This window comes from Crocuta crocuta, unplaced genomic scaffold (assembly GCF_008692635.1).
Source record: "Crocuta crocuta isolate KB4526 unplaced genomic scaffold, BGI_CrCroc_1.0 scaffold744, whole genome shotgun sequence".
Lineage (NCBI taxonomy): Eukaryota > Metazoa > Chordata > Mammalia > Carnivora > Hyaenidae > Crocuta > Crocuta crocuta.
The window spans coordinates 130,817-141,076 of NW_027531885.1; positions in this window are offsets into that span (position 1 = coordinate 130,817).

Consider the following 10,260-nt stretch of genomic DNA (forward strand, 5'->3'; position numbering starts at 1 on the left):
GGGGTAGATTGTAGTGGATTGTGTGATGCGCTATCAGATTCCTCCACAGGAATGAAATGACGTTCCCCCCACTTAAGTTCTTTGTATCTCTCCCAACAGACTGTTAGTTGGCAGACCTATTCTGGATTTGCCTCACTTAAGGAAAATAGCTTTGGTTAAGGTTATGTTGCCTTTCTGAGGCCGCCTGCAACCAAAGACAACCTTAAAGTTTTAAAGTTTATTTACTTATTTTGAGAGAGTGAGAGTGGGAGAGGAGCAGAGAGAGAGAGGGAGAGAGAGAATCCCAAGCAGGCTTTGCACTGTCAGTGCAAAGTTCGAACTCAGGAACCATGAGATCCATGAGATCATGACCTGAGCCAAAGTCAGACACTTAACCGACTGAGCCACCCAGGTCACCCGACCAATGACAACTGTTAGATGAATACACAAAGGGCCAGCCTTCTCACCCCAGTTCAGAATCATTCTGAATGGGCCATTCCAGTTTCAGCAATCCCCTCAGAACTGGCTGAGGTATTTGTTGAGACGGCATCACACCTCACTTCTCCTACCACCCAATCCAGCTTCTTTTCCTTCACCTTCAGAGATTTCTACCTCAGGATATTCCTGAAAAAACTTCCATATGTTATTCTACATCTCTGAGTTTGCTACCCGGAAAGCCTAACTTGCCACAATTGTTAAGGATAAGCAAGGTATTCAAACAGATGGCTTTACTTTTGATGTACTTGTTTAGTGTTTTGAAATCCTTAGCAAAGTAAGATTATACAACATGTAAATTCCCATATATAACAGCATCATTATATATTAAAAATGGAAAGTGCAGTTCTTAATATATTTCTATCCATTCAACATTTAGTTCAGCATGAATTTTTAACATTCTCTTGCTTGAAACATTCTGATCATATGTAATATCAGCCAACTGAGCATGAACTGTAATTCCATGTAACCTGTCATCATAACCAACAATGTGTCAAGTCCAAGATATTTAACAAGACAGTTCAGTGAAATTATTCATTGTTTTGTTAGCAACATAATTCTTTTGTTTTACTTCATATTATTTGAGTTTTATGGCCTTTAGAAACAAAAATAAGAATAGACATTCTATTAAAATTGTCTATTTGATAGGACTTTGATATAAAATTGATGTTTTCAAGACATTTAATAACTAGTGCCATAAAATTATTTGTCAGTTAAAGAAAAAATGCTTGGCATTTCCCCTGAGGCATTTGCTCTGTTCTGAAACAATGTAAAGAAAAATATTTCACTGGATATTTAAAAAATTTACAGTGTCAAATGTATTTCAACAAATTACAAATCATTTTCATAAATTTAACTTTATAACTCAAAGAAATATATTTTATATTTCTGAAAAAATAGTCCTCTTAGAGTACAATGAACTAGGTCATGATGATTTTAAGCAAATATATATATTTCTCATCCTAAATAATTTTGCATTTATTTAACACAAAGTATCTTTTTTATAAGACAAAATTAGAATGATCATTTAAGAACTTGTATACATTTGGTTGGGTTTTATTTTGAATTTATTTTTATTTTTATAAAATGGCACTTTGTTTCCAAATAGATAAACCCTTCAATGTAAGATCTAAACTAATTTCTGTGTATTTTTATTGTGAGATGTAATGTAAGTTCAAGTTGCATATGTGAGAAAATTAAATGAATTATTTGATTTTTTTTTGGACAACAGAATTTAGATTGTAAATACCAGCATTTGATAATTAACTGCATTTGAACATAGTGTTTTATAGCTGTACAGATGGGTTACAAACCTGAATGTTTTGCTCTAGGGACCTTTTCCAAAACATCTAGTAAGTTATATTTCTTTGGTATCTCTAGTTAAACAAGCAGGTATCTCTCTTCAGTCCAAAACACCAAGTAATACAAAATTAAAGGACTCACATGGTTTAACCGAGAAAGACCAAGAACAAGAGAGGGGTTAAGAGGACACTGGTGAGGTGTAAAATAACAACAACCACAACAAAGTACCTTACAAGATTAAAAGTGAGGTAGAGCAGATGCCATTGGTTATAGTGGGTGGTACAGCCTTCCAGCCCAATCTAAATTCAGTTTTAGCTTTGGTGGTCGGTTTTTTTTAAGAGATCAGATTCACTACATGTACTAGCTTCTCATCTCAAGTTTGTACCATGGCTTCTGCTTTCTGATTCACTGCCAGCTCTAGAGCAGGGAGGGTCTACTCCATAGCCAAGGACAGGCAGAAAATGCAGAGATCCCCCAGGAGAGGAACTTGCAAACAATGAGATGCATGTCATAAATGCTTCATAGTTTTCTGCTTTAGGTCAACAATTCCAGTTGCATTTGATAGACATTTTAAGGGTAAAAATGAATCAGCAGTGCTAATGGTTAACATTGCCCACACCAATGTCCTTCATAATGGACCTTTGGTTTGCCTTTTCCTTTCCCAATCTGTTTCTTAAATTCTGCTTCTTGTGATCATCTGGCAAATTAACTGATAACAACCAATCCCCTTTCTTATCCCTGCTTTGAGTAGAAACACTTTGATGCTTTATATAAGGAATAGAGGAAGGAGACTCCTAAACTGAGATTTTGGAACTGGAACACTCACCAGTCAGGTGGAGGAAGGAACTTCATTACTGGTATAAGTTAGGGTGGCGATGGCCACTGCGGGGCTGTGGCATCAAGGATAGAAAGACTCCAGTCTACGAAAGACTGCCACTGCGTCTAGGTAAAAAGTGAAACACTGCGTTTTTAAAGAGCTCTAGCACTTGAAATTATAGTTCAAGTATAATTTAAGAATTTTAGACCTAACTTACTTTTGTTGATAATTTTAGAAGCCTCGAATAAAAAGAATATTATCTACTATTTGCTTTTAACTATTTACGATTTTTACTTTTAAATTACTGATTGTTATTATTATCATCATATTATTATTAGTAACCAACTGTATAGATTGTAAAAGACAGAAGGCCTTTGAAGACACATTTTAGGAACACCTTAGCTCCTGTAATAAAAGGGAAAAGGGCTAGAAAATCAGTTTCAGAAATATAAGCTTAGCAGAAATGCAAAGGAGGCAGAGGGTATATCCAAGACGTGTCTCCTATGACACACTCATAGAGACTTTAATGGACTAGGTGTCTACTTCGCTATTTCCTTGGATTTAATAAACTGAACATTTTTTTTTTTTTGCCTCTAGGGGCACTATACTCCATAAGTATCTGCTTAATTCTCTGAAGGTCAGACACTCCAAACTACCAATTTGACCTTGTCACTTATTAAAATACATTTATCCATCTTTACTCTGATGGTTACGGGCCAATATCTGGCCTCTATTATTTTGTAATCTTATCACCTGCATTAGGAAGCACAGTTCTGTAATAGAATTTCCTATTATCAGCCCTGGCCTATAACCTTTCCTAATGGAACATTCCTTATTACTATGGTAATGGAAGAAAGCTCTGAGTCCTCCCATGGAACATAGTAACCAGGTGGGGTTTTTGATCTTGCATAATATATCCATTATCAAATTCCCATTTTTCTTAGACTTTTGATCTATACCCACATGGTTAGCCATGGCAGCCCTGCTAATTCTACTTCAATTTGTGTGGGCTATCATGTTTTTCAAGCTTCCAAAATCCAACCTAATATTAATATTAATATTGCATCATAGGGACCTGGCCAAAGGGACCCATGCTTGATTTTATCCTCTGCTCTCTTAAAATTATTAATAAGTTTTAAAAAAGGAACTCTGTAGTTGCTTATGCTCTAAGCCTACAAATGATGTAGCTGGTCCTGTGGACAGCAAAGTTCTCCAACTCAGAGTACTGCCCAGAGATCATTTATTATTAACAATGTTGTGTAGTAAAATGGGCAGTCACAGTTAAATGGTCATGTTTCTTGTATTTCTTATCAACAAAAATTTGATCATAATTGAATGCAATACACCACTTAATTTTTATTTAAGAAAATATAACAGTTCAATAACATTAGATATTCTTTAAAACTTTTTTTAATGTTTATTTTTGAGAGAGAGCACGTGAAGGAGGGGGCAAAGAGGGAGGAGCTGGAGGATCTGAAGAGGCCTCTGCACGGAGGGCAGCAAGCCCAATGCAGAGCTCAAACTCACAAACCACGGGATCGTGACCTGAGCCAAAGAGGGATGCTTAACCACCGGAGCCACCCAGGTGCCCCATCATTAGATATTCTTATACTACATAATTGTAGATAAGAATTTGTTACTCTATTACATAGGTGTACTAGTATCTACTTTATCAATATTCTATTATGGAATATGCATTTTCCAAAGTTTTCCAGTTAGAAACAACTCAGGTGGGGGGAAAATTAGTTTTCCCATAAGTTGAATTATTAGTTTAAATAATAAGGGACATTTATGAAATATGAATATAAACTCCTTTTTCTGTAAGCTTAATAATGCTAACTTTGTTTTTAGTGATTAATGATCAAAATATATATACAAGAAGGGTGCTTGGGTGGCTTAGTTGGTTAAAAATCTAACCAGGTCATGATACTTTGGTTTTTGAGATCGAGTGCCTTGTTAGGCTCTGGCCTATCAGCGTGGAGCCTGCTTGGGATTCTCTGGCTCACTCTCTCTCTGTCCCTGCCCTGTTGGCATAAGCAAGCACTCTCACTCTCTGTCTATCAAAAGAAATAAATTACCGTAAAGGAAAAGAAAAAAAAAACATATATGAAAGAGTTATACTTGTTGAAAAAGCATTAAAATGGATATTATTTATTAAACATAAGTACTCAGCTTATAGAAAAGTAAAATATGAGGAAATTATGTAATTTTATGCATTCTGTTTTAGAATATGAAACAAATCTGAATAGTCTAATTAACCTTGGACTCTAGGATCTTGAATTCACCATTCATAAGAAAGCTTTTTTTTTTTGCTATGCTTCTTCCATAGGTAAACATTCATATCTCACATTTATAAACACTAGTAGAAAAGTAATTAGGCTACTCTTATTCTTGAAAATTTAATTTTGTTTACAGTCTATCTCTTATTATTTCACATTTATAAAGAATGGTAAGTGAATATCTCTTTGAATATATATTCTTTCATATTTTGAAAACTTCTTAGGAATATATTTTTAAGAGTCTAGAGAAAAGCTCACTAGATTAAAAGATCTGAATTTTTATACCTCTTTAAACTTGTAGCTGCACAAATTTGAAATAAATTGAAAAAAAATTTAATGTGCCAATGTTGTCTAAGTGTATCACTATCAGTACAAGAATTATTAAATTCTTTTTATTTTATTCTTTTCTAAATGAACATATGCAAAACAACTACTCAAAGGTATTTTAATTTGCATAATTTGTATGTACAGTTAAATTGAACTCCTTGCCAAATATGTCGTGATATATTCTATCACTTCTGGAAAATGTTTACCCCGTTCTTATTTATACATATGCTTTGATATTTTTGCAGTGATTTTTTTTTAATAAGAAACTAAGAGATCTTGATCTAAAACATTCAAATTACCTTGAAGAAGAGAAATATATATTAAAGAGAACTTCTGGGGGTTGAATCGATAATATTTATTGAAACATTGAATGTGAGGTGGGAGAATAAAAGTTTTTTGTGAAGTATATTTACATGACTGGATGAATGACCTCAAAACTAATCAAGGTAGAGATTATATTTAAAAATCCATGGCGGTGAATACTGATTTTGAGCATGTGAAATTAAAGAAGCCTGGGGATATCCATGTTAAGAATACAGGAGTAAAAAGGTCTAGAGCTGAGTGAAGATGTCAGGGAAGGAGATATTTATCTTGTTTGTGAACTACTAGAATAACTGTGGAATGCGGCTGTGTCTAGGGAGGAGCGTATAGCATGGGGGAAGAAAAAGTTAAAAGAAAGACCCACATAGGTAAAACAGGAGTATTTTTTAGATTCAGAATGTCACCTTAGTCATAAATTCTTCTTTTTCAAAACTCTGTGTGTACAGATTAGAAAATATTGTGCTTAAGTTTAAAAACTCACATTAGTCTTCCTAAAATTATATTTATCTAGTTTGCTTTTTAAAAAAAGTTGAGAACTGTAAAGTTGAAATCCTTCCAACTGGAATTTCTCTTCTTTGATAAATACTCTGTTGGTATCTGTACTTTCAAATTTTAGCTTCGTTTTATGCCATATAAATTCACCAGAGCCTAAAAAATTGGTCCCAAGAAGTGACATCACCTAGATGGCAGCATAGGTCTTTACTTTATTCCCCTTCACAAGAAGAAAACTAATATTTATCAAGAACAAGATACTACTGAGAAAGTCCCAGAAATTTGGGTGAGGTTGAAGAACCCCCCATACCACAGATACCAAGGCAAACTGCTCTAGAAGGATAACAGAAACAGCTACAGGTTGATTGCATCGTCCCCCAGGACAGTGTAGCAATGTAGCAGTATAGCGGTGCCACCTAGGGATGTTCCCTCTGAGCCTTTCATTCTTCCAGGGAGGAAAGAGTACCCACAGGTACACCGAGAAGCCCCACCCCAGCTCTGTTGGTTACTTCGTAGGAGCCCCTACTCTGATCTCATGCTATGAGGATTGCAGGGAAATGTGTGGGGTTCAATCACTGAGAATCTGACTATAATGGAGAAGGGGAGAAATTACAACAACCAGCAAATGGATTTTGGTTGACTGAGTTCATACTTACAGGACTGAGTTGTAATCCCAACCAGCAGTTTTCCTTAACTGCAGAAGCAGTAGATGAGATAACCTGATAAAGTATAGATTGTCCTGATTTGAATCCTCAAATGAGTTTTGTTGACCTTAGAGACAGGTTTCTCCATGATAAAAAGAAACTGCAAAACCAAAACAGAGTAATTTATGTTAAGATATAATACCTGATTGCAGTTTCAGCCTCTCCCAGGAGAGGAATTTTAAACCAATAAGTCTGGAATTTCCTAATCAGCACTAGTGATGTAATGTGCATAATAAGACCCCATATCCTTTTCTCCTAAGGGAGGGTGACCATTCCATACACCTTTCTTTTGCTAATAACTTCCTTGTCCCACATTTCTGTCTATAAAAGTCTTCCATGTTGTACAATTCTTCAGTGTACTTTCTATTTGTTAGGTGGGGTACTGTCTGAGTCATGAATCATTGAATAAAGCCAATTTGATCTTTAAATTTCCTGGTTGAATTTTTGTTCTTCAATACCCACAACCAGGCAAGGTGCTGAGTCATAGCCCTAGTGCAAAGAGTGCCTTCCTAGTCCCATATGATCATAAGAGCTGGCAATATTTCCTGGAAGTTGTATGTCCCCGCAGTGCCCCAGCCAACAGACCAGCACACGGAAGTAATAGTTCTCAGATCAAAGCTAGTATCAGGCATGGAGACTTGCCATGCTATGTACAGGAAAGCAGAGAGGTTAATTCATTGCCAAGACTGAAGGTAGTTTCCATTCTCTCTCAACTGGACAGACTGAGAAATGGAGAGTAGCCTTTCTCTTCCCATTCAGGCAAGAGGGCTGGAACTAACTTCCAAGTCTGGCAAAAACTCTTGAAAGTTATGTAGCCTAGCGATGCTCAAGCTGAAAGAAGAGCAGGCAGAGCCAATGGTTTGCAGACCAAAGCCAGTGACCCTGTTTGGCCACAGAACCAAGACAGCACACCAAGCAAGGAGCTTCACCAGTTTTACAGCTGCTTCTCCAACTACGCTTGAAAGAGAATTTAATTCATAGCTCCACTTATCATTGAATATATCCTTCAGCCAGCCAACTAGAAAACCTAGCCAGAGCATGAGGAAGGTGAGAAGTCTATTCAACTGTGGGGCAAAAAGAATGGCACTTAAACGGACAGCACAGCTTATGGTTTTCCTCATATGCAGAGCAAAACTGGTGGCCACATATGACCAGGGAATTAGGTATATACACTTGATTGATTTGATTCCTAAGACAAGTTGTACAGGCCCTGGGTTCTGTTATGCTGCCCTGCCAGGGCAAGGATGCTAATTTACAACCCATTTATAATTGAATAGAGTTATCTAGTAAGGCTGACCAAAGAATCCAGGGAACCATGAAGCCCTTAGTGTATCATCACTTGAGCAAAAAGCCAGGAGTCCTATCCAATAGTTCTTAGTCAGCAGCACACCTCCATACTTAACCTCAGAGCTTAAACAGCTGATTCACCCAAAAATGAGTCATAATAAGAGACCCCCACCTGCCTAAGAATATTACCACCAGACATACCCAGAAGCTTGAACTGAACTGCCTGGGGAATATTTCTGCGCTCAAAACCTGTAAAGTCTGGGAGAGAAATTATTACTCAAATGAGCAGACATTAAAACAAGAAATCAAAGAACATAAAATATCAGGGAAATATGACACCACCAAAGAAACTGATAACGCTCTAAAACTCTGAACTGTCAAAGAATTTACAAAAATTCTCTTAAAGAGTTTCAATCAACTATAAGAAAAGACACACAGATAACTACACAAAGTCAGGAAAACAATGCATGAACAGAATAAGATTGATAAAGTAATAGAACTAGTAAAAAACAAAAATCAGAAATTCTAAAGGTGAAAAATATTGTAATAGAAGTAAAAAATTCAGTAGAGAGTTTCAAAATCAGATTCAACCATGAAAAAGAAAACAATCAGTTATCTAGAGAATAAGACATTACAAGCTAGGCAGAGGTGCAAAAAGAAAAAATTAAACCTACATGATTTATGGAACACAATGAAAAGAAATATGGTTCACATTATGGGAATTTTTGAAGAACAGAAAGTGAAAGTGACAGAAAGTATATATAAAGCAATAAAGGCTGAAAACTTCCCAAACCTGAAAGAGAAATATCCATGAGACCCAAACAACTCTAGGTTGAATCTGAATGGGGTAACACCAAGACATGTGCTAATTAAATTGTCAAAAGACAAATAATTTTATATTTTATTTATTTTTAAAAATTTTATGTATTTATTTTGAGAGAGAGAGAGACACTCATTTTATGAAGCCAGCATTACCTTGATTCCAAAACCAGAAAAGGATGCTACAGATAAAGAAAATGATAGGCCAATATTCTTGATGAATACAGATGTAAAGATCCTCAACAAAATGTTAGCAAACCAAGTTCAACAATACATTATAAAGGTCATACACAATCAATTGGGACTTATTCCAGGGATGCAAGGATGGCTCAACATCTGAAAACTTGTCATTGTGACACAATACCAACAAAATAAAGGATAAAGATCATATAATCATTTCAATAGTTGCAGAAAAAGCATTTGACAAAATTCAACATACACTTATTATAAAAAAAAACTTTCAACAATATGAATATAGAGGGAATGTATATCAATATTATAAAGGCCATAAAAGCCCCCAGCTAACATCACATTCAATGGCAAAGGATTGAAACTTTTCCTTTAAGATCAGGGACAAGACAAGTGTGCCCACTTTCATCATTCCAATTCAACATAGTACTGAAAATTCTAGCTAGAGCAATCAGACAAAAAGGGAGGAAGGAAGGAAGTGGGGGCGGGAGGGGGAAAGGAAGAAAAGGTATCAGAAACAGTAAGAAAGAAATAAAATTGTCTCTATGTGCAGTCAACAGGATTTTTTTATATAGAAAATTCAAAAGATATAATCAAAAAACTTATAAATCTCATCAATGAATTCAGTAACTTGTAGGACACAAAGATAACATACAAATATCAGTAGCATTTCTATACATTGCAATAAATTTTCTAAAAAAATATAATCCCTTTTAAATTAGCATCAAAAATAAAGTACCTAAAATAAATCTAAACAAGGAGGGGAAAGATCTTTACTCCGATAACTATTAGATACCTAAAGCACAAGCAACAAAATTAAAAATAAATACATGGGATTATATCAAACTAAAAATAAACCTGTACAGCAAAATAAACCATGAACAAAGTAAAAAGACAACCAGTGGAATGGGGAAAAGCCAACAGTTCCCTATATCTAAGAGTCTATTTCTTTCAATTTTGTTTGTTTTTGTATTTTAGATTCTACATATAGGTGAAATTCTCTGAGTTATTTCCCTTACCATAATACTATCAAGGTCCACCCATATTTTCATAAGTGGCAAGATCTCTTCCTTTTTTAATAGCTCAGTAATATTCCATTGTATGTATGTATATATGTAAGTATGTATGTTTGTATGTGGGTATTTATGAATTTATATACATGCATATGTATATACAGATGTATGTCTTCTTTATCCATCTGTTGACAGATTGCTTCCATATCTTGGCTGTTGTAAATAATCCTGCAAAA